We start from the raw sequence: 24814 nt of genomic DNA on the forward strand, positions 1-24814 counted from the left end.
TGGAGACAAGAAAGCAGTGGGTTGAAATAATTAAAGTGCTGAGAGAAAATAACAACCAGTCAAGAATTTTATACCCCAAAAAACTCTTTCAAAAATCAGGGGGAGCTTAAGACATTCTCAGATAAACAAAAGCTGAGGGAGTTCATCACCACTATATCAGCCCTATGAGCAATGCTAAAGGGAGTCCTTCAGACAGAAAGGAAAGGACACTAGAGAGAGGTTCAAAGAAGCATAATGAAATAAAGATCTGTGGTAAAGGTAGCCATTTGGGTAATGATAAATGCCATATTATTGTATTGTATTGTTTGGTATGTAACTCCAATTTTTACTTCCTACAGGTATAAAATGCAAATGCAATAAACTAATGTTAAGTCTATGGTTTAGACATACCATGTACAGAGATATAAGTGTAACAAGTACAAAAAAGTGTTGAATGGAAAGAGGAGTATAGGAAAAGTATCTGTGCATGCTACTGAAGGTAAGCTGTTATCAAACAAAATATGATTTTTATATGTTTAGGATGTTAAATTTTAACCCCATTGTAACCAGAAGTTAAACAAATGAAACATATATTCATATAGAAATGAGAAGGCACCCAATATGGTACAATACAAAAAAAGCAAATAAGGAACAAAAAAGGTGTAAGATTTAAAAAGACTAAATAACAAAATGACAGAAGAAAGGACTGTATTATCAGTAGTGACATTAAATGCAAACGGATTAAACTCCCTGGTCAAAAGTCAGAGATTGGCAGAATTGATTAAAAAAAAAAAAAAGGCATGACCCGACTGTATGGTGTCCACAGGAGACTCACCTTAAAGTCAAAGATAAAAGTAGGTTGAGGGATGGAAAAGATATACCATGAAAGTGGTAACCAAAATAGAGCTGGGGTGGCTATACTAACATCAGATTAAAAAAAAAAAAACTTTAAGGCAAAAGCAGTTATGAGGGACAAAGATGGTCATTATGCACTGATAAAGGGGACAATTAAACAGAAATATGTAACAATTATAAATATATATGCACATAACAGCAAAGCCTCAAAATATGTGAAGCAAATACTAATAGAATTGAAGGGAGAATTTAATGGTTCTACATTAACAGTAGGAAAATTTAACACACCACTCTCAATAATGGATAAAACATCTAGAGAGAAGATAAATAAGGAAGTCCAGGAGTTCAACGATACACTAAACAAACCAGACCTAAAAGACGTATATAGAATACTGCACCCAAGGAAAAGAGAATACACATTTTTCTGGAGTACACATGGATCATTCTCCAGGATAGAACAAATGCTGCATCACAAAACAAGTCTCAATAAGGTAAAAAATACTGAAACCATACACCATATATTCTCCAACCACAATGGAATGAATCTGGACATCAATAATGGGGAGAAATGGAAAATTCACAAATATGTGGAAATTAAACATTATACTCTTAAACAACTGATGGGCTAAAGAGTAAATCAGAAACAAAATAAGCAGATATCTTGAGGCAAATGAAAATGAAAATACCACAAACCAAAACTATGGGATGCAGTGAAGGCAGTGATGAGAGGGAACTTTATAGCTCTAAATGCTTACATTAACAAAAGAAGACCTAACATCAAAACTGGAAGAGCTAGAAAGAGACAAGCAAACTAAAGCAAAAGGCAGTAGAAGGAAGGAAATTACAAAGATTAGAGCAAAGATAAAAGAAATACAAAACAAACAAAAAATAAACAAAACCAAAAGTTGGTCCTTTGAAAAGATCAAAAAAATTGACAAATATTTAGATAGACTGACAAAAAGAGAGAGAGAGAGGATACAAAGTAATGAAAATCAAAAATGAATATGGGGACATTCCTACCAACCATGCTGAAATAAAAAGACTACAAGAAGATCTATGAACAACATATGCCAATAAATTAGGTAACCTGGATGAAATGGACAAATTCTTAGACACAAACTACCTACACTGACTAAAGAAGAAATAGATGATCTTAATAAACCAATTACTAGTAAAGAGATTGAATCAGTAATCAAAAATGTCCCAACAAAGAAAAGCCCAGAACCAGGTGGCTTCACAGGGGAATTCTACCAAACATTCCAAGTCTTAACTCCAATTCTGCTCAAATTCTTCCAAAAGATTGAAAAAAAATGAAATACTCCCTAACTCATTCTACAAGGTCAACATTACCTTCTTTTCAGAAGAAAAATCAAGAAAGAAATTCCATTCACAATAGTAACTAAAAGAATCAAATATCTAGGAATGATCTAAGCAAGGATTTAAAGGACTTTTACACAGAAAACTACAAAACATTCCAAAGGAAATTAAAGAAGACCTAAATAAATGCAAGGTTGTTCTGTGTTCATGGATTGGAAATCTAAATATTGTTAAGATGTCAATCCTACCCAAAGCAATTTTTAGATTTCAACGCTATCCCAATCAGAATTCCAACAACCTTCTTTGCAGAAATGGAAAAGCCAATCATCAAATTTATATGGATGGGCAAGGGGCTCACACTTCCCAATCTTAAAATGTATTACAAAGCCTCAGTAATTAGAACAGCATGGTACTGGCACAAGGACAGATATATAGACCAATGGAATAAAATTTAGAGCTCAGAAATCAACCCTCACATTTATGGCCAATTGATTTTTGGCAAAGTGGCAAAGACTAATCAATTGGGAAAGACTAGTATCTATCTTCAACAACAGGTGTGAAAAAAGTTAGCAAAAAAAAAAAAAAAAGAAAGAAAGAAAGAAAGAAAGAAAGAAAGAAAGAAGGATCTCTTCCTCAAACCATATACAAAAGTACAAAAGTCAACTCAAACTCTGTAAGAAAACATAGGGATAGGCAAGCATCTTCAGGACCTTGTGTTACACAATGGTTTTTTAGACTTTGCACCCAAAGCACAAGCAACAAAAGAACAAAGAGATAGAAGGGACATCATCAACATTAAAAACATTTGGTCCTCAAAGGACTTCAGCACGAAAGTAAAATAATGACCTACACAATGGGAGAAAATAATTGGAAACCATATATCCGATAAAGCATTGATATGCAGTATATAAAGAAATCCTTCTACATAACAACAAAAAGACAAACAACCCAATTAAGAAACAGGCAAAACTGGAACAGACATCTCTCCAAGGGAGATATAAAAATGGCCAGAAAGCACATGAGAAGATGCTCAACATCTTTAGCCACCAGAGAAATGCAAATCCAAACCATGATATACCATTTTATACCCATTAGAATAGCTGCTATTCAAAAAACAGAAAATAACAAGTGTTGGAGAGGATGTGGAAAAATAGGAACATTCATTCATTGCTGGTGGGAATGTAAACAGGTGCAGCGGTTGTGGAAGACAGTTTGGTCATTACTTAGAAAGCTAAGTACAGAGCTACCATATGACCCAGCAATCCCACCACTAGGTATATAGCCCAAAGAATTGAAAGCAAGGACTCTAACAGGTATTTGCACACTGATGTTCATAGCAGCATTGTTCACAATTGCCAAAAGATGGAAGCAACCCAAGTGTCCATCAACCAATGAATGTATAAATAAAATGTGGTACAAACATACAATGGAATACTGTTCAGCTGTAAAAAGTAATGAAGTCCTGATACATGCAACAACATGGATGAACCTTGAAGACATCATGTTGAGTAACTAAGACAGACATAAAAGGACAAATATCATATAATATCACTGACTTGAAGCAATTAGAATAAGCAACCTCACAGAGTCAGAATCTAGAATATAGGTTACCAGGGGATGGGATGGAGATAAGAGAATGGGAAGTTGAAGCTTAATATACACAGGGTTACTATTTGGAATGATGGAAATGCTTTGTTACTGGATGGTGGTGATGGTAGCATAACATTGTGAATGCAATTAACAGCACTGAAATATATATCTGAATAAGATTAAAAGGGGGGATATTAGATGGTATATATGATAACAGAATAAATTTTTAAAAAATCCCTGGAACTGCAGTACCCAAATAGTGAACCCTAATTTATACCATGGACCATAGTTAATTGCACAATTTTAAAAACATGCTACCATCAATTTTAACAAATGTTCCAAGCCAATGCAAGGTGTTGGTGGTAGGCTGATGTTTGGGAATTCTCTATTTTATGCATGATTGTTTGTAAACCTCTAATAAAGAGGGGAAAAAACAGGGGCTTTGTTCTAATATAAATTAACTATTATTTCCCATCTGGGAATTAGTCTGATCTTCTGCTCCATCCCCCTTTGCCCACTGCCCCCAACTATTCTTCATTCCTCATATGTTGTGCCCCTAAAATGTCCCAGGCACTGGTCAATGCGTGAGGAGTAAAATGTCTTAGAAAACAAAATCAAGTTTGGGTAAGAATCACAACCCCTCAACCAGTTTCCAAGTCTGAAATTTAAACTCCATCCTCGATGCCTCCCTCTCATCCTCCCCATCATCATGTGCAACCAGTCACCACACCATGCTAGTAATATCTTCTAAATATATCTTGAAACTCTCTGCTTCTCTCTACTCCCACTTTTACTCCTTTGTTCTGTACACCTCAATCTCTTACCTGGATTCATGAAATACTCTGTTAACTGGTGTCCCTGGTTCCAGTCTTGCCTCTCTACAATCCATTCTTCATCTTTCTAACAAATAGGTATTCCACCAAGCAAATGTCACTAGGTCACTCATCTACTAAAATTTTTTGAGGCATTCCTTACTATCCTTAGAATAAAGTTCAAACTCATTGGCATGGCCTAAAGACTCTAAGAGAAAGATGAGATAAGTGTGGAATGCTTTTCAAGATGGAGAAATTAGTAACTGCTATATGATAGTGTGTGTATATATGTATACACACACACACACACACACACACACACACACACACACACACACTATCTAGAACATGCCAGAAGAAAATGACTACTTACTCACAATAGTTTTGTCAGGAAATCCAGTGTGTAGGAAGGCTGGCATTAAATTAAAGAGGTATGAATTAATGGTGGTTACAAGAAGGCCTTTGTCAATGATGTTTTTTTTTTCTTTCTCAGGACTGAAATCAGACTATTTGATGCCACCCACCAATATATGTTGTTAGAGAAAAAAGCAAAATGCCACTGTGCAAAGATGGGCTTTGGAATCAAACAATCTTTTCAATTACAGCTGAGCTATATACTGTTACCTTAGGCAGCTTACTGAGTTTTTCTAAGCCTTAGTTTTCATATCTTTAAATGCTTCTATAGATGCTTATCTTAAGGATTTGTTGTAAAAGTAAAATGAATTATTGTATTTTGAAAATAGTACATTGTGTTTGAAATAGTCCTAGGCTCTAGGGAAACAACAGTGAACAAGACAGACCCAATCCTCTTTTTCATAGAGTGTCAAATCCCTTGTCAAATACTTGGTGGAGAGTGAGCATCATTGATAGGGCGGGGGGGGGGGGCAGATTTTATCAGCCCAAGTCTGTCAACAAACTGCTTCCTAAACAATATCAATAATGAGCAGAAAGGTGACTGTGAGATTGTCTTTCTCAGAGATCTTCTGAAGTCTCACCTCCAGTCTGGATCAACTGCATCCTTGACATGGGAGTAAATGGGAGACATATTTTCCTAAGGATTCCAAAAGAAGCAGATCCTTTGGAGATGTTTTTTGATTATGAGGAAGTTGAAATCTACAGACGATCTTTCAAACTCTGTGTGATACAACACACATTTGAACCCTCAAAAGAGCCAACCAAGGAAGGAGAAACCATGTCTCTGTTGCATGGTTGCTGAGCCGGGTGGACTAGGGCCCTTGGATTCACGTGGGCCACCTAGGTTGAGTACAACTTGACACCGAGTGATCTGAGCCTGCTGTGACTACTAAAGCAAGCAGTTCATACTTCACAGTAATTATCTTTGCACTGGGTTACTGGTGGGCAACATTTTTCTGCTTTTCTGCCTTTTCCTTTTTTTTTCTCATTTGAGTAAGCATTGCTTTAATATTAGCAAAGAAGGAAAAGTATTACATTGGGACATTAAGAATTAACCACATGGTTATTCAGAAGGAAAGTCAGTGAGGTTTGCCAGGAATTACCTATGTATTGAAAGTGGTATTTGGCTGTATGTGAATTTTGGGCTGTGACTTTGCAAAGAAATCTTACAGATGACCTTGGGCTGATGCTGCCCTTGAGCTGATGCTCAGCACCTATGATGCCTAAAAGCTGAAGGTAAAAGAGCAGAAATGTGACAGGAGAGCCCTGGCGATTACTGTTGGGGTGAAGAAGATAGCAGAGACCTGGGGTATTTTAGGAGAATGGGCTTCAGAGTCCAAAGCTTGGGTGTGCTTGTCTGCTATCCTACAAATCAGCTCTCTGAGCTCAGTTGCATTTCTATACTTCTCTATTCTTCCATTCCTCTCTCTTTAAAGTGGGGACATAGTTACTTCCTTTCCACATTGTCAAGAGCATCAAGTAATATGATAAATATGCATTTTGTATGTCTTACACCTAACACATAGTAGATATCTGACAGACATTAAAGCAACTTTGCCAAAACTGATTCTGGAGCAGTCCTGGAAACCTTGTCTGCAGAGAGCAGGTAGAGATGGGTCATGTGAGTAAGGCTGCAGAGAACTGTCTTTCAGCTCAATATCTGAAGGGGGAAGAACTAGAACCAATGCAAAGAACCAACGACAATACTATGTGGACAATCGCTACCAGGGCCATTGTGAATAATTGTGTTCAAGTGGCTGGTTAGACTATGTGAAGGAGAGGAAAAAAGTAATCTAGCCTTTGCTCTGCTTTCTGTCTGGGAGAGCCCAGAATGAACCTGTCCCTGAACTCTGTGAAGCTACACGGTGATTGGTTTTTCTTCCTGTGAGGATGAACTTCAGCTTTGCACACAGATGGAAGCATCTTTTCTTCATACTGTTATATTACTTCTGTACTGAACAGTCCATCATGACTTGAATGTTACCAGACCCTCCCTCAGTCTCCTGGTATCTGGGCCTTGGGTCATGGCTTTGGCCCAGGTTTTTAACCTCCAAACTCCTATTTAGGTCCAGTTGCCAGAGCCAGGCTTTGGCTCATCCAAAAGTATGAGTCTAATGCTTTCCCTTAATCAGCTGAAGTCTACTTTGTTATGTAAGGAGAAGAGAATGGAAGGCTTTTGAAATTATGTTGCTTAACAAGATGTCCAAGGTGTTTGATAACCTAAAAAAGTCTGAAGGCAAGCAGGTTAAATCAGCTGTAGATATCTCTATTTCTCAATTCTGTTGCTATCCTCTCCCTTCACTATTGTTTTGTGTGAAGCATCAACTTTGTTAACGATTAATAATAGTTAACTTAAGGGCAAATTTCTATCTCAACTCAGCAAACATTTGTAAGTGCCTTCTCCATGCCAAGCATGAGATTAGTCATCAGTTGGATGATTCTCTCTCACCATATAAATCACGGGATTTGAAGGAAGCTGATGCATAATCTATGATACCATGTAAAACGTATTGTTATAGGGAGGTGTAAATTCTAAGGACAATTTTAGTACCTAAAGGGGAGGGATCGATTCTATGTGCACAAGTCAGGGAAGGCTGCAAGGAGTTGGAGAATTCTGAATTAAGTTTTTACAAATAAGCAGGAGTTTGTCTCTGCAAATGAAAACATGTGCAGCCATGAAACAAAAGCCTGACCCACGAACTCCAACTATTTCAGCATGACCTGAATATAAAATCTGAGAGAAGGCACAGGGAGATGTGAGACTTAGGGAGGTGCCAGATGCCACTTGCAGTAGTTAGGGTTCTCTAGGGAAACAGAACTAGCAAGAGATATCTGTGAATATAAGATTTTATACAAGTGTCTCAAGCAACAGTGGTGATGAATGAGTCCAAATTCCTTAGGTCAGGCAGTGAACTGGCAAGTCTGATGAAGGTGTTCGATGAACTCCTCAGGAAAGGCTGAGGCTAGCTTCTTTGCTGGCTAGCTAAAGAAGAAGTGAAGGTCCTCTCTCGCTCTCCCTTAAAAGTCTTCAACTGATTGGATTAAATCCAGCTGATTAAATCCTCTCATTGCAGAAGACACACCCTTTGTTGATGTAATCAGTCACAGGGGTAGTCAATTGACAGATGATTTAATAAACCAGCCTCTGGTTTATTAACCAGCCACAAATGTCCTTGCAGTAACAGTTAGGCCAGTGATTGCTTGACCAGACACCTGGACACCATCACCTGGCCAAGTTGACATGATCCTAACCATCACACCACTCAATGGAGGATCTTGAATATCACCTAAAATGACATTGGCAACCTATTGTAGGCAATGCAGAGCCAGTTTAAGGATTTAGTGGGGCAAGATTATGATCATATTGCTGATTACACCAAAAACAAACATGTGATATGAGCACCAAAGCTGTCTTCTTTAATCCAAACTCCTTTTTTTTTCTTTAAACTAACATCCACTTTCATCAAACTATTCCTGCATTTGGCTGAGAGGTAGTGAAAAAAGCACTCATAAAACAAAACCCATTTTCTCAAGATCCCTACCTTCCAGACATTGGGGAATCTGACAAGGAAAGAAGGACAGGTTTCCCATCAGCTTCTTTAATTGGCATTGAGCCTTATATCTGACCTAAGCTAACAGACATGAGGAATGTAACTTTGTTTCTTCTTAAGTATCTGCCACTTCCTGCTCATAACACAGGTAGCATGAGTAATGGTTCCCACCTGCAACTGTGATGCATCCTTCCCATCACAGACTGGGACCAGTTGTTTGGTTCTCTACCATGTTACCCACAACCTGGGTGGCATCAATTTAATTTTGACATGGTTCCCAGATCTCAGGGACAAAGGAATCTATGTAACCCTGTGGTTTGTGATATCAGAGCCACAATCTGTCTAGAAGTCTGGTCCCTAGATATTTCCATCACATCATACTGCAGAAGTTCTCAGGGTATTAAGTGCTTGGGATTAATGATTGTTTAGAACAATCACAGTCACTCAGCTTGTGGTTGAACATCTCACAGCTCCACCACGGATGAGAACAGCAGTGACCTCCAAGTGCTTGCTTATTGCATCTGTTGTCTAATTAAATTTTAACATAAATGTTACAAATGTAAATTTGTAAACCAGTTGTGAACTCTGAAAAACATAGGATGATGTCATCTCATTTTCATTCTCCCTGAACGTATCCTCCCCAATTCTAGAACTCAGACAAATAAATAGAAGTTTCAATAGAGAAGACATTTTTCTTTGTTTTGATCTCTGAAGACCCCAAGTTTCCAAAACAACCTATTTTCTACAATGTAATTTTTTCTTTGCTTGTTTACTTATTTGTTTGTTTGTTTTGAGAAACCAAAATGGCTCCAAGTCAAGGCTGATATTGGAACTGGATAATCTTACACTACTTTTATCAGGCAATAAGCAAAATGCCAGTAGTAATAGATTAGAAATAACATTCTTCCAGTGGTAATCAGTAAAGCTTCAAATTAGGGCAAGAAAGTACTAGGTTTTGATGTACTGATGTGTAGAACTGAAGATGTGATTTCTTCTTTTCTGGCTTCAACATTAGGTCCTTATCAGGGAGTCAAGAAAAATGTACTGAAAATCTTTGCGTCAAACACTCCTCGGCAGGGAGCTTTAAAAATATTGTCTGATTTCATTATCATAACAAAACTGAGGGATAGGAATTTTTTAAAGAGGGGGAACAGAGGTTCAGAGAGTTTAAATAACTTACCCAAAGATTGTATGTGGGTGAGCTAGGATTTTAACCTATTATTGCATCAAAATCTGCACTTTTCTACTCAATTGTGATCTTCGTGCAGCCTCCAGGCAATGGCATGGAGTTCTTAGGACACAGGGCACTCAGGTAAGTGGAGTGAATTAAAATAACAATAATCAAAACAAATAAATAAAAGCCAATTTGGTTTAATACCCAAACTCCTAGGACATTGGCACTTTCTCTATTCAGTGGGAATATTGAAAGACATGAGTTCACATTGCCTAAAAGCTCATGCTACATTCCTTAGCAGGTTGGCAGTGGGGATCTGCTCACCCTAGTCAATCAGGAACCCAGACTGACAAGTATTCCATTCGGAGCCCAGGCTGTCACTGTCTCAGGAAATGAAGAAGAGAAAGTATAGCGAGCCATGTGCCAGCTCTTAAAGCTTCTGCCTGGAAGTGATGAATGTCCCTTCCACTCACATTTCATTGGTCAAAGCAAGTAACATGACTAAGCCATGTGGTGTTTACGTGGCGAGGAAAGACAATCCTCTCCCACAGAGATGTTTTGGGTGTTCTTTTTTACTTTTATTCGTAGTTTTTTGAACACATAGGGAGTAGTTTTTGAACACATAGGGAACATAAACTTGTAGGAAAAGTTAGAGAAGACCTTTCTATGGATCCAATGTTTAAACTGAAAAATAACTGGGTATCAGTATTCTGAGTAAAGAAGTCAATATATGCTACATACCTGAAACAAGAAAACTGGGCACAGTCTCAAAGAGCAAGCAAGTATGGCAGGAGATGCTGGGGGATTGCTGGTAGGAGCCAGAAAATGGTAGAACATCATGAGTGCTTTCACAGAAACATACAAAACTACCCTAGGGAGTAGAAGAAAATATTCAGATTTTAGTATTTTGGAAAATTTTTTTGGAGAAGTAGAACAATAGATACTGATTATGATTTTGCATATGAAATCTTTTTTGGAAACTTTTGGATGAAGGATTGGCAGTCTCTCAAAAGCAGCCTGCCAAGTTGCCAAGCCCAGCTCTCCCACGGCATGAAAGGAATGCCAGCAAAGTAATAACTAACTCAAGAGTTTAGCAGAGGGTGTGGCCACTGAGCCTGGCTTCATGTCAACACATGGTAAGGATCACTAATTCCTGGGTTTGCTTTCCCCATCACAATTGTTTAGTATAATTTTTAATCCATACCAGCAGGATTCAAACAACATGAGTTGCTTCACTTTAAATTCATGAAATTCATGATCTCAAACCTCAACTGATACTCAATCCTGGCAATAATATTATGTTTTCCGAGTACCAGATTCCATACCATATTATTACTAAAACCTTCTAACATCCTCCCACACATACCCTCATATGCATTGAAAATAGAAATCATCAGCCAGAAAAACCTTTATATTCTTATCACTAAACCATCAAACCTGTTTATAAAGTCACCAACTTTTTTCCTGATCAATTAAAAAGAAGACAGTGTTCCTTCTCTTATCAAAAACCAGACATTCTACTTGTGTCTTGAATCCTGTCCTTCTTCACCTTCTCAAGGACTTCAACGTTTCAGATGTTTCCTTCTCTCTCCTACATTATTAATCTCTCTTTCTAATGGCTCATTCTGAACAGTAGAAAATAATATGGAATTTCCCATTTAAAATATTGTCCCTTGACCTCATATTACTCCTCAGTTAATAACTTCCCTGTTCACCCTTATGTAATTCTTGAGAATTGTCTACAGATTGAGCCTCCATTTAGCCTCACGAATTCTTTTTTGATGCAATTTTATTGAGATATATTCACATACCATACAATCATCCAAAGTGTACAATCAGTTGTTCATAGTATCATCACATACCTGTGCATTCATCATCACTATCAATTTATTGAACATTTTCATTACTCCAAAAAATAATAAGAATCGAAATACAAATAAAAGTAAAAAAGAACAACCAAAACATCTCATATTCCTTTTTCCCCTCTATTATTCATTTACTTTTTGCCCCCGTTTTTTCTACTCATTTGTCAATATACTGAATAAAGGGAGTGGCAGTCACAAGTTTTCACAATCAGTCACACCATATAGGCTATACAGTTACACAATCATCTTCAAGAATTAAGGGTACTGGATTGCAGTTCAACAGTTTCAGGTGTTTCCTTCTAGCTATTCTAGTACACTAAAAACTAAAAAGGGGTATCTATATAATGCACAAGAATAACTTCCAGAATGACCTCTCAACTCCATTTGAGATCTGTCAGCCACTGAAACTTTATTTTGTTTAATATCTCTTCCCCCTTTTGGTTGGGAAGGCTTTCTCAATCCCATGATTCTGGGACCAGGCTTATCCCCAGGAGTCATGTACTACGATGCCAGGGAGATTTACACCCCTGGGGGTTATGTCCCACATGGGGGGCAGGGGAGGACAGTGAGGTTACCAGCTGAGTGGGCTTAGAGAGAGGCCACATCTGAGCAACAAAAGAGGTTTTCTGGGCAAGACTCTTAGGCACCATTATAAGTAGGCTTAGCCTCTCCTTTGTAGTAACATGCTTCATAAGGGTAAACCCCAAGATCAAGGATTTGGCCTACTACAATGGTAGTCCCCAGTGCTTATGAGAATATCAGGAGTTCCCCAGGTGGGGAAGTTTAATGCTTCCACATTTTCCCCCAGGCCCTCAAGGAGGCTTTCCAAATACATTTTATTCTCTGCCCAAATTACTCTGGGATATATCAGGTTTTCATGCTAATCTGTACAAACCAATCAGATCTCACCCCTATTCAAGATTCCATGTAATTATGGTGTTTGAATAAACTGACCATACAAGTTAAGTTTTATAGCATGCTACAGAAAGTATAGATTTTGCCCCAAATAAACATCTCTTCCTTTGGTCTTACACAGAAGTTGAGGTTTTAAAACACAGTCAATATCACTCTTGTCCTTTAATCTGGTTTACCTTAGTTCCGATCAAGTCCATTTTGTTCATATCTCAAATTGAAGTCTGATCTCTTTTTCAGCTTTTTGAACATTTACTGTATGCTTTTTTAACATTCATAGCTGCCAAACTCTGACTTTGAGTCTCAGGTGTCACACAGATAACCCAAAGTTAAGGGACTGACCAGCTCAGCATCTCCAAATTTAGAGATAACCATTACAATTCATGAATAGATGTGACTGCTGTAAGAGCTTACAATCTAGAACCTTTACCATAAGCCTTCCCCTGATAACCTATGCTCTCAGATTCAATTCTCAGAGTTTGAACATTAAAGTTAGTCCATATTAGTGAGGCATAATGCTTGTCTTTTCAATTCTGACTTACTTTGCTCAACATACTGTCCTCAAGATCCATTCACCTAGGTGCATACCTCAGAACTTCATTTCTTCTTGCCACCACTCAGTATCCCATTGTATGTATACACCACAGTCCACCATTCCATTTATCAGTCGATGTACCCTAAGGCCACCTCTATCCATTGTGAATCATGACAATGGCTGCCATAAACACCCATGTGCAATGTCCACTCATGTCTGTGTTCTCAGTTATTCCAAGTATACACCCAATAACGGGGTTGCAGGACCATATGGCAACCCCATAGTTAGCTTCCTGTGGAACCACCACACTGCCCTCCAGCTGGGCTACACTACTCTGCTTTCCTACCAACAGGGAATAGATACATCCCTCCATCCACATTTTCTCTAGCACTTGTATCCCTCTGTTTATTTTTTAATAGTTTATTCACACACCATACAACTCACCATAAGTAAACAATCACTGATTCCTAGTATAATCACCTAATTATGCATCACAACCACAATCTATATGAGGACATTTCCGTCTCTTCCCCAAAGAGGGAAAGGAAGAACAAAAAATTGAAGAATAAAAATGCAAAAGATAGAAGAAAAATAAAAATAAAATACAATGAAAAGGTCAGACAACATCACTACCACCAAGTGTCCCATATCACTCCCTTATATCCCTGTCTTATAGACATTTAGTTTTGATATATTGCCTTTGTTGCAATTAATGGAAGTGTCTTATAATGTTACGATTAACTATAGACCCTAGCTTGCATTGATTGTATTTTTCCTCTAATACCCACCAATTTTTAACACCTTGCAATGTTGACATTCATTTTTTTCCCTCATTTAAAAACATTCTTATATTTGTACATTTAATCAACATCATTGAATACTCCAAGTTTCGCTTAGTTATACAATCCCAGCCTTTATTTTCTCTTTCCTTCTGGTGTCATACCTGCCCTTGGCTTTCCTCTTTCAAGCATTCTCACACTCATCTTTGTTCAGGGTACTTATAATATTGTGCTACCATCACACACTATTATGCTATCCATTCCACTTCTGGATCTATACAATCAATCCTATTGAACCTTCTGTACTTCTTTAACCTCAAATGCATGATCTCTAACCTCTTTCTATCTCCTGATAACCTGTGTTCTCAACTCTCAAATTTTGCTCATCAATGTTAGTCCGTAATAGTGAGACCATACAGTATCTGTCCTTTTGTTTCTGGCTAATTTCACTCAATGTAATGTCTACTACCACTTTGACTTTAGGATTTTATATGTCATATCTTATTTTATTTTTATTTTTTCTTTTCTTCTCTCTTTACTCTTACAGACGGTCTTCATTTCTACACTCTTCTCCAAATCTCTCTCTCCTGTCTTTTCCTATCTGCCTGTAGTATTCCCTTTAGTATTTCTTATAGAGCAGCTATCTTTTTCACAAACTCTCTCAGTGTCTGTCTGAAAATATTTTAAACTCTCCCTCATTTTTTTTTTATTGTCATAACTTTTTCCTTTATTTATTTTATTTTTTTTCCTTGTTAATTTTTATTGGGATTGTTCAGATACCATACAATTATCTAAAGATCCAAAGTGTACAATCACTTGCCCCTGGGTGCCCTCATACAGCTGTGCATCCATCACCACACTTAATTTTTGTTCAATTTTTAGAAACTTTTCATTACTCCAGACAAGAAATAAAGTGAAAGACAAAAAAAGAAAAAAAGAAAAGGAAACTCAAATCCTCCCCTATCCCTAACCAACCCCCCTCAATTGTTGACTCGTAGTGTTGGTATAGTACATTTGTTACTGTTTATGAAAAAATGTTGAAATACTATTAACTGTAGTATATAGTTTGCAATAGGTATATATTTCTTCCCTATATACCCCTCTATTATTAAGTTCTAATTGTATTGTCATACATTTGTTCTGGTTCATGGAAGCAATTTCTAGTATTTGTACAGTTGATCATGGACATTGCCCACCATAGGATTCAGTATTATACATTCCCATCTTGTGACCCCCTGCTTTCCTTCTGGTGACATATATGACTCTGAGCTTCCCCTTTCCACCTCATTGACACGCTATTCGGCACTGTTAGTTATTCTCACATCTTGCTACCGACACCTCTGTTCATTTCCAAACATTTAAGTTCATCCTAGTTGAACATTCTGCTCATACTAAGCAACCACTCCCCATTCTTAAGCCTCATCCTATATCTTGGTACCTTATATTTCATGTCTGTGAGTTTACATATTATAATTAGTTCCTATAAGTGAGACCCTGCAATAATTGTCCTTATGTGTCCAGCTTATTTCACTCAGTATATTGCCCTCGAGATTTTGTCATCAACCCATTTTTTTTTTTTTAATATAGTTTTGTTCACTCACCATACATTCCATCCTAAGTAAATAATCGATGTTTCTCTGTATGGTCATGTATTTATGTGTTCACCACCTTCACCATTATCTATATAAGGGCATCTACATTTCTTCCACAAGGCAGGAAGGAGAGTCAAAGAAGGTAGGGAGGCAAAAGAAAGAGGAAGAAAAATGACAACTAGGAAGCAGCAAAAGGCAAAATAACCTTAAATCAAAGTAGAGTAAAGAATGAGACAATACCACCAATGTCAAGTGTCTAACATGCCTCCCCTATCCCCCCCCTTATCTGCATTTACCTTGGTATATCACCTTTGTTACATTAAAGGAAGCATAATACAATGATTCTATTAGTTACAGTCTCTAGTTTATGTTGATTGCATCCCTCCCCCAATGCCTCCCCATTTTTAACATCTTGCAAGGTTGACATTTGCTTGTTCTCCCTTGTAAAAGAACATATTTGTACATTTTATCACAATTGTTGAATACTCTAGATTTCACCAAGTTACACAGTCACAGTCTTTATCTTTCCTCCTTTCTTCTGGTGTCTCACATGCTCCCAACCTTCCTCTCTCAACTGTATTCATAGTTATCTTTGTTCATTGTAGTTCCATTGTTGTGCTACCATCTCCCAAAATTGTGTTCCAAACCATGCACTCCTGTCTTCTATCACTCTGTAGTGCTCCCTTTAGTATTTCCTGTAGGGAGGGTGTCTTGTTCACAAAGTATCTCATTGTCTGTTTGTCAGAAAATATTTTGAGCTCTCCCTCATATTTGAAGGACAGCTTTGCTGGATATAGGATTCTTGGTTGGCAGTTTTTCTCTTTCAGTATCTTAAATATATCACACCACTTCCTTCTTGCCTCCATGGTTTCTGCTGAGAGATCCGCACATAGTCTTATTAAGCCTCCTTTGTATGTAATGGATCGCTTTTCTCTTGCTGCTTTCAGGATTCTCTTTGTCTTTGACATTTGATAATCTGATTATTAAGTGTCTTGGCATAGGCCTATTCAGATCTCTTCTGTTTGGAGTACGCTGCGCTTCTTGGATCTGTAATTTTATGTCTTTCATAAGAGGTGAGAAATTTTCATTAATTATTTCCTCTATTATTGCTTCTACCCCTTTTCCCTTCTCTTCTCCTTCTGGGACACCAATGATACATACATTCTTGTACTTTGTTTCATCCTTAAGTTCCCGGAGACGTTGCTCATATTTTTTCATTCTTTTCTCCATCTGCTCCTTTGCATGTAGGCTGTCAGGTGTTTTGTTCTCCAGTTCCTGAGTGTTTTCTTCTGCCTCTTGAGATCTGCTGTTGTATGTTTCCATTGTGTCTTTCATCTCTTGTGTTGTGCCTTTCATTTCCATAGATTCTACTAGTTGTTTTTTGGAACTTTCGGTTTCTGCCTTATGTATGCCCAGTGTTTCCTTTACAGCCTCTATCTCTTTTGCAATATCTTCTCTAAACTTTTTGATTTGATTTAGCATTAGTTGTTTAAATTCCTGTATCTCAGTTGAAGTGTACGTTTGTTCCTTTGACTGGGCCATAACTTTGTTTTTCTTAGTGTAGGTTGTAATTTTCTGTTGTCTAGGCATGGTTTCCTTGGTTTTCCAAATCAGGTTTTCCCAGACCAGAACAGGCTCAGGTCCCAGAGGGAAGAAATATTCAGTATCTGATTTCCCTGAGGGTGTGTCTTAGAAAATTGCTCCACCCTGTGATGCCTCAGGTCACTGTGCTTTTCTGCCCAGCAGGTGATGTCTGTTAGCCTATAATTCTTGACTGGTGTGAGGAGGTATGTCTGTGTTCCCCCAGGCTCTGGGGTCTGGTTCTGAATGGAAAGGGCCCCACCCCTTTCCTCTTAGAGAAGATAGACCCCCTAGGGGGAGGTCATTAGCATTTCAACGGTCTCTCTCTCAGCTTGTGCTGTCTCCACCCTTCTCTGAGACACAGCCCTGGAAACTGAAAATGACTGGGGCTTTCTCCACTGAGCTGAAAAAGAAACAGATAGTCCCCTTCAGACTTAGTCCAAGGCAACCCTCCAGCTCTCCAAGGTCAGTCATCACCCAAAGCCTCTGTTTGTTTTCTGGGGATTTGTACCTGTAGTGAGCAGTTCACACTTGCTACTTAAAACCCCAGTTGGAGCTCAGCTGAGCTATATTCGCTTGCTAGGAGAGAGCTTCTCTCTGGCACCATGAGGCTTTGCAGCTCAGGCTATGGGGGAGGGGGTCTCGCGACTTGGATCCGCAGGTTTGACTTACAGATTTTATGCTGTGATCTTGGGCATTCCTCCCAATTCAGGTTGGTGTATGATGAGTGGACAGTCTCGTTTGTCCCCCCGCCACAGTTATTCTGGATTATTTGCTAGTTGTTTCTGTTTTTTTTTAGTTGTTCCAGGGGGACTACTTAGCTTCCACTCCTCTCTATGCCACCATCTTGATCACCCCTCCTCTCTCCCTCATTTTTGAAGGACAGTTTTGCCAGATATAGAATTCCTGGTTAGCAGTTTTTCTCTTTCAGTATCTTAAATATATCAAACCACTGCCTTCTCACCTCCATGGTTTCTACAGAGAAATCTGCATGTGGTCTTATTGAACTTCCTTTGTATGTGATGGATTTCTTTTCTCTTGCTGCTTTCAGAATTCTCTTTGTCTTTGATGTTTGATAATCTGATTATTAAGTGTCTTGGAGTTGGTTTACTTAGATCTATTCTGTTTGGGGCATGCTGGATCTCTAATTTTATGTCTTTCATAAGAGATAGGAAATTTTCAGTGCTTATTTCCTCCATTATGGTTTCTGCCCCCTTTCCCTTCTCTTCTCCTTCTGGGACGTCCATGACATGTATATTTGTGTGCTTCATGTGGTCATTCAGTTTCCTGAGACCCTGCTCATATTTTTCCATCTTTTTCCTATCTGCTCTTTTGTGCACAGGATTTCAGATGTCTGTCCTTCAGTTCATGAATCCTTTCTTCCACCTCTTCAAATCTCTAGTTATATGTCTCCATTGTGTTTTTCATCTCTTTGATTGTACCTTTCATTCCCATAAGTTCTACCAATTTTTTCAAACTTTTGAATTCCTTGTATGTTTGCCAAATATCTTCTTTATATCCTTCATCTCTTTTGCCATATCTTCCACCAACTCATTGTTTTGATTTTTGAATTGATTTAGGGTATTTTTTTGATTATTAGTTGTTTGAATTCCTGTATCTCCATCGAAGTGTAAGTTTGTTCCTTTGATTGGGTCATATCTCTGTTTTACCTAGTATGATTTGTAATTTTTTGTTGTCTAGGCATCTTGTTTCCTTGCTTACCCCATTCAGATTTTCTCAGGCCAGATGGGCCCAGATCTCAGAAGGAGACTGTATTTAGTATCTGGCTTCCCTGAGGATGAGACCCAGAAGATTGTCAGACTTTCCCTGAGGCCTCTAGACCCTGTGCTTTTCCTATCCCACACAGCAGGTGGTGCTTGTCAGCCTGCATCTCTATACCAGTCTAAAGAGGTGTGGTATGTTTAATTCTCAGTGGACCCTGTCCTGGCCAGGGATGCAGTGTGTCAGAATCCAAGCTTAGAATTATTTTCCCCCAGGCCTAGGTGTCTGAATTCTCTGGGGGAGGGCTGCCACTTGAGCTGCCCCCACCTTTCCTTACAGAAAATAAGTCCTTTAGGGAATTGTCTCCTACACTTGTGTTTTTCCTTTGATTCTCTATCATAACTCCACCCTTGCCTGGGTTACTGCTGACAATTGAAACTGCCTGAGGCTTTCTCTAATGAGCTAGTTAGAATGAGAGAGAGAAAAAAAAGGAAAAAAGCAAGAAGTCCTCTTTTCAGAGCCAGTCCCTTGGCCTCCAGTTCACCAGGGAATAACTAGAATTGGTACCTGGTTCTGTGTGTCCCTTCTCTTGGGACACAGCCCTCTTCAAATATTCTGAGCACAGCAGACTCCAAAAGCTTTTGTTTTTATTTATTTATATAGTTTTTTGTCTGTCAGTCCTGCCTCCTCTCTGCCAGAATAAACCTCTGGGTTCCTTTCCTGCATGCTCCAGGTTTATCTGTGCTCTAACATGTATTCAGTAGTCCAAATTTGTTAATTAAAACTGCAGTTGGAGCTTGGTTGAGCTACATTCCCTTGCAACCAGCAGGGACTGCTTCTTTTTCCCACAGCAAAGTTTTGCAACTCAGCCTGCCATGCCAGTGGGGGAGGCGCATCAGCTCCACAGTTTGGAGAGCTTTGCTTAAGGTTCTATGTTGCAGTCTTAGCCATTCCACCCATTCCTGACTGGTGTACGATGTTGTCTGGTCACAGATGTCCCCCCATCAGTTGTTCCCTACTATTTTCTAGTTGTTCCTGGCTACTTACTAGTTGCTCTAGGGGACTAACTAAATTCCATATCTCCCTATGCCATTATTTTGCCCTGCCTCCCCTCTCATCAGTTTTTTTTTTAATTCAGTTTTATTGAAAAACATTCACTTACCATAAAATCATCCATGGTATACAATCAACTGTTCACAGTACAATCATAAAGTTATGCATTCATCACCACAATCCATTTCTGAACATTTTCGTTACATCAGAAAGAATCAGAATAAGAATAAAAACTAAAAGTAAAAAAAGAACACCCAAACCATCCCCCCATCCCACCCTATTTGTCATTTAGTTTTTGTCCCCACTTTTCTACCCATCATCCGCACACTAGGTAAAGGGAGTGTGATCCACAAGGCCTTCACAATCACACTGTCACCCCTTGTAATCTAGATTATTATACAATTGTCTTCAGGAGTCCAGACTACTGGGTTGGAGTTTGGTAGTTTCACGTATTTACTTCTAGCTATTCCAATACATTAAAACCTAAGAGGTATTATCTATATAGTGCATAAGAATGTCCACCAGAGTGACCTCTCGATTCCACTTGAAATCTCTCACCCATTGAAAGTATTTCATCTTATTTTGCATCCCCCTTTTGGTCAAGAAGATATTCTCAATCCCACAATGCCAGGTCCAGATTCATCCCCAGGAGTCATATGCTGCATTGCCAGGGAGATTTACACCCCTGGGAGTCAGGTCCCACATAGGGGGAAGGGCAGTGAGTTCACCTGCCAAGGTGGCTCTGTTAGAGAGAGAGAGGGCCACATCTGAGCAACAAAGAGGTACTCAGGGGGAGACTCTTAGGCACAATTATATGCAAGTTTAGCCTCTCCTTTGCAGTAACGAGCCCCACATGGGCAAGTACCATGATAGAGGGCTTAGCACATCAAACTGCCAGTCCCAATGTTTGTGACAACATCAACACCAGTCCAGGTGAGGAAGTCCAACACTTCTGCACCTTCCCCCAGCTCCTTGGGTGTGTGTGGGGGGTGTAAATATGTTTTTCATTCTCTGCCAAAATTACTTTGGAATATGTCATTATTTCACTCTAACCTATACCAATCCACTGTATCTCACTTCCTATTCAAAGCTCCATGCAATCATGGTGTTTGAACAAACCAACTGTAGAGTTATACTGTTTAGAAAATATAGATCCTGCACCAAATAGACATCTCTTCCCTTGGTCTCACATGGAAGTTGAAGTTTTAAAACACAGTCAGTTTCAACTTTTACCCTTTGGCCTGGCTTGCCCTGGTCTTAACCAGACCTGCTTCATTCATATGACTAACTGAAGTCTGGGCTCTTTTTCAGCTTTTTTTTTAACAGTTGCTGTATGCACTAATACTGACATTCATATCTGCTGAGCTTTAGCTCTGAGTTTCAGGTGTCTCAGAGAATATGCACCTCTCATCAGTTCTTAACCCAACCACTTCTGTTACCTAGACTGCTCAAAGCAAAGATGCTATAAAATTGTTCAGGTTAAACAATGCCAATTTATTTGCTCCTGGTTTTGAGGTCAGTAAGATGACCAAATCAAGGCATTATCAAGGTAATGCTTTCTTTCCTTAGACTGACTGCTGGCAATCCTTTGCTCCTTTGTCACATGTTGAGGCTCATGGTGGTGTCTGCTGGTCTCTCCCTTCTCTTCCAAGATTTCATCTTCTTGATTCTCTGGCTTTCTCTCTCTCTCTCTGAATTTCATTCTTTTATAAAAGACTCCAGTAATATAGTTAAAACCCATTCCAATTAAAGCATTTCACATCTTAACTCATGTAGCCTCATCGAAACATTCTACTTATGATGGGTTCACACCCACAGGAATGGTTTAACTTTAAGAAAATGTCTTTCTGGGCAACATACAACTTCAAAACACCTCACCAATACTGGGGCTTCTTGTTCCAGTCACTCCTTAAAATCTGCTCATGTCAGTCACTAATGGACTCTGCATAATTCAAAGATAAATTCTCTCATTTCCTCTTGCCTGGCCTCTGAGCAGCATATGATCCAGCTGACCAATCCCTCTTTTTGAAAAACTCTTGATTTTTGAGATCCCCCTTTCCTTAAACCTTCCTCACCACTCTTTTCCATCTCCTTTGCCAAATACTTTTCCTCTATTCAACCTCTGGGGATTGAGTCTTGAGGTTTCTCATAGCTCAGTACCTCTTTCTCTTCTTTCCTTATATCTTCTTCTTAGAGGACTACATCAACTTTCATATTTTAAAATTAACTGATCTAAATATAGGTTCAATCAATTGAATCCCCAATATATATGCTGTGTCTGTCTTTTGTTTTCCATCTCAATTTCCTCCATCTTAATGCAGGCTACCATTAGCTCGCAGTTGGGTTATTGCAAAAGCTTCCTAACTGGGTTCCTAACTTACTCTTCTCCAACTCACTCTCCAGACAGAAGTAAAATATTCTTTAACTATAAAGAAGACCATGTTACTGCCTTGTTTAAATCCCTCCAGTGCTTTCCACTGCACTTTCTACCATGGCCTACACTGACTGGCATGACCTGGTCTCAGCCTGAATTGCTAACCTCATCTCTTGCCAGAATCCTCTTCGACCACATCTTTCCATCCACACTGGTAGTCTTTCTGATCCTCAAACATACCGAGGGATTTTTTTTTTTTTTTTCATTCCTCTGGACTTTTATGCATGCAGTTACCTATGCCTTTAATGGTTTCTATCCACAGTTCATTTAGTTACCTTTAATTCTTCTCATTATTTGGCACTAAGCTTAAATATCACTTGCTCAGAGAAGACTTCCTTAATCACTTTATCTACAATACCTACAATTAGCTACATTTTAAAAAAATTATACATAATGCAACTTGCCAATGCTTTATTTACTTGACTGCTCTTTAATATTGTAGTTGTTTTATTGTTTTTGTTTTTTTGGTTTGTCTCTTCACTAATACATATACCCTATAAGAGAAGGAGCCTCATTGTCTTTTTCATTATTTTATCCTCTGTGAAGAGTTTGAGGCCTGATACTCAATAAATATTTGTTAAATAAATGAAATCTAGAACATAGGCCAAGGCCAATTTCACCATCTGTGCTCAATCAAATTAAGCTGCCAGTGCATCAAATTAGGTGCTTCAAAAATGACGAACTTTTTTCTCTTTCTTCTTGCTCTCCCATCCTAGTGTTAATGGTTTTCTATAAGACTGAACCAAATCTCATATGGACAAAGCAGACCCTTCATAGCAACAGAAGTTCCTATCAATTCTTCCTGTTACTCAACAAATTAAAGAAGACTTCCATTTGGCATGATAGCATGTTAACGTGTCAGATAATATTCCTCCCATCTCATTAAAACAAACATCAATATATACTAAAATAAAATCTACCAACACAATATATTAAAGATAAAAATGGACAATAGACCCAAGATAGGGCAGTGCTTCCCCTAACTATATCTTCTATTTTGTGCAGGTTTGGTGATACATATTCTTGGACTAAAATAGCTCGCTTTCTATCCTGCATGTTGAAACATGTCAGATGGATCAAAAATGGTTAGGAAAAGACTTTCTGATACTCTTCTATTGCCTCCCCCCTCTTAGGGATCCCAGTATTTGTGCCAAATATAAAATGAGCTCAGATACAACCAGGCAAAGAATAACAAATAAACAAAAAAGAATAATGAAAAATATAGTCTTAATTCCTATTCATGAATGGATGGATTATCTGAAGAAACCTGGACGCACAAGCTTGTGCCCTCCCTCTGCTGCTGTTCCAGCCCAGAGATTCCCAGCCTATGAAATAGGTAAAAAAAAAAAAAAGCAAAAGGGCATAAATGAAGCAGCCTTACATCTTGCAATGTTCACCCTCCAAGAAAGTTTTTTTAAACAACTTAAGGAACTAGGCAGTGGCAAGAGTTCAGGGAGCAGTATATATACCTTGTATTGACTTTCCTATAAAACTCAGCCTAAGAGGAACTGCAAACTGCTTCTAACTATCTACCATGGGCAGAGATGCTGATAAATTGGAAGATTCAACCTCAACCTAGTAAAATAATATATATGAATAATATAAATGAATATAATTAAGGGAGAGCTATGTGCTTCAATCTGAACTTAGGATCAGACACAAAAGATGAAAGTGTGTTAACCCAAGGAGGGCTATGTATGCCTACAATCTTGGGAGAGGTGGTTTATCCTATCAAGGATGAATAAAAACCACATCAGACAGTCTAAAATATAATATAATGCTATAATAAAAGCAAAGGGACATGAACATGTCAGCTTAAAAAATAGAAAACATATGGAGTGTTGCCTAAGCTATAACCAGATTTAAATTTATATCTTTAAATACTCAATTTGTCAAAGAATAACAAATAGATGTAAGGTAGAATTTGATTTCAAGAAATGTGAAAAATAAAAAGACTACCTCAAGGAAAACAGAAAGAATGAATTAAAAACAATTAACAGTAGAAATTAATAAAAATACAGGAAATAACAAAATGGAAATAAATTTTAAGAATTAATGTAATGAAATAATGGAAAATGAAGGAGAAAACTATGACACATGAAAATATTACACATGAAAAATACTGGTAATCATAAAGGGGATCCAACAATACATACATTGGGGGGTAAAATGAAAGTGTCAGATACAGGGTTAAATACCAATTACCTTTACAATCTTGTTGATTAATTAATTTTTGGACATTTTAAAATCATCAAAAGAGTCACCAAAATGAGTAGAATTTAGGAAAGGATTCATTCCAAAATATTTAACATACTCCAGAGGATAGACACATGGACTAATTCCTCTAATTCATCTTATAAAACATTCAAAACACTTATACTGAAATTTGAAAAAGGATAAAAATAGCAATTTAACACTGAGTGTCAAAAATATTTTATTAAATTAAACATTTTATTTTACTTTAAAACATATAAAGGTGTATTTGGTCACCACTACTTGAATGTAGGTCCAAGGCTTTTTTTTTTTTTTTTTTTTTTTTGATATGTGTCTATTGATTAGAATTCTGTATTATATATTATGAACAAGTAACATATCGTCTAAACTCAAGTTTTGGTTTCTCGAAAGTGAGAAATGAATTTAAAGACATTT

General features: G+C 38.0%; 1 long non-coding RNA gene across 1 annotated transcript in view; it reads right to left on the reverse strand.

The window, feature by feature from the left end:
- LOC119516694 overlaps positions 1-24814 on the reverse strand; it is a 195392-nt gene that overhangs the window by 97970 nt on the left and 72608 nt on the right. Inside the window, exon 2 of the long non-coding RNA XR_005213350.1 lies at positions 10434-10563. This is a non-coding gene — a long non-coding RNA (uncharacterized LOC119516694). The remainder of the gene's footprint in view (positions 1-10433; positions 10564-24814) is intronic.

The sequence above is a fragment of the Choloepus didactylus genome, chromosome 20 (genome assembly GCF_015220235.1).
Source record: "Choloepus didactylus isolate mChoDid1 chromosome 20, mChoDid1.pri, whole genome shotgun sequence".
Lineage (NCBI taxonomy): Eukaryota > Metazoa > Chordata > Mammalia > Pilosa > Megalonychidae > Choloepus > Choloepus didactylus.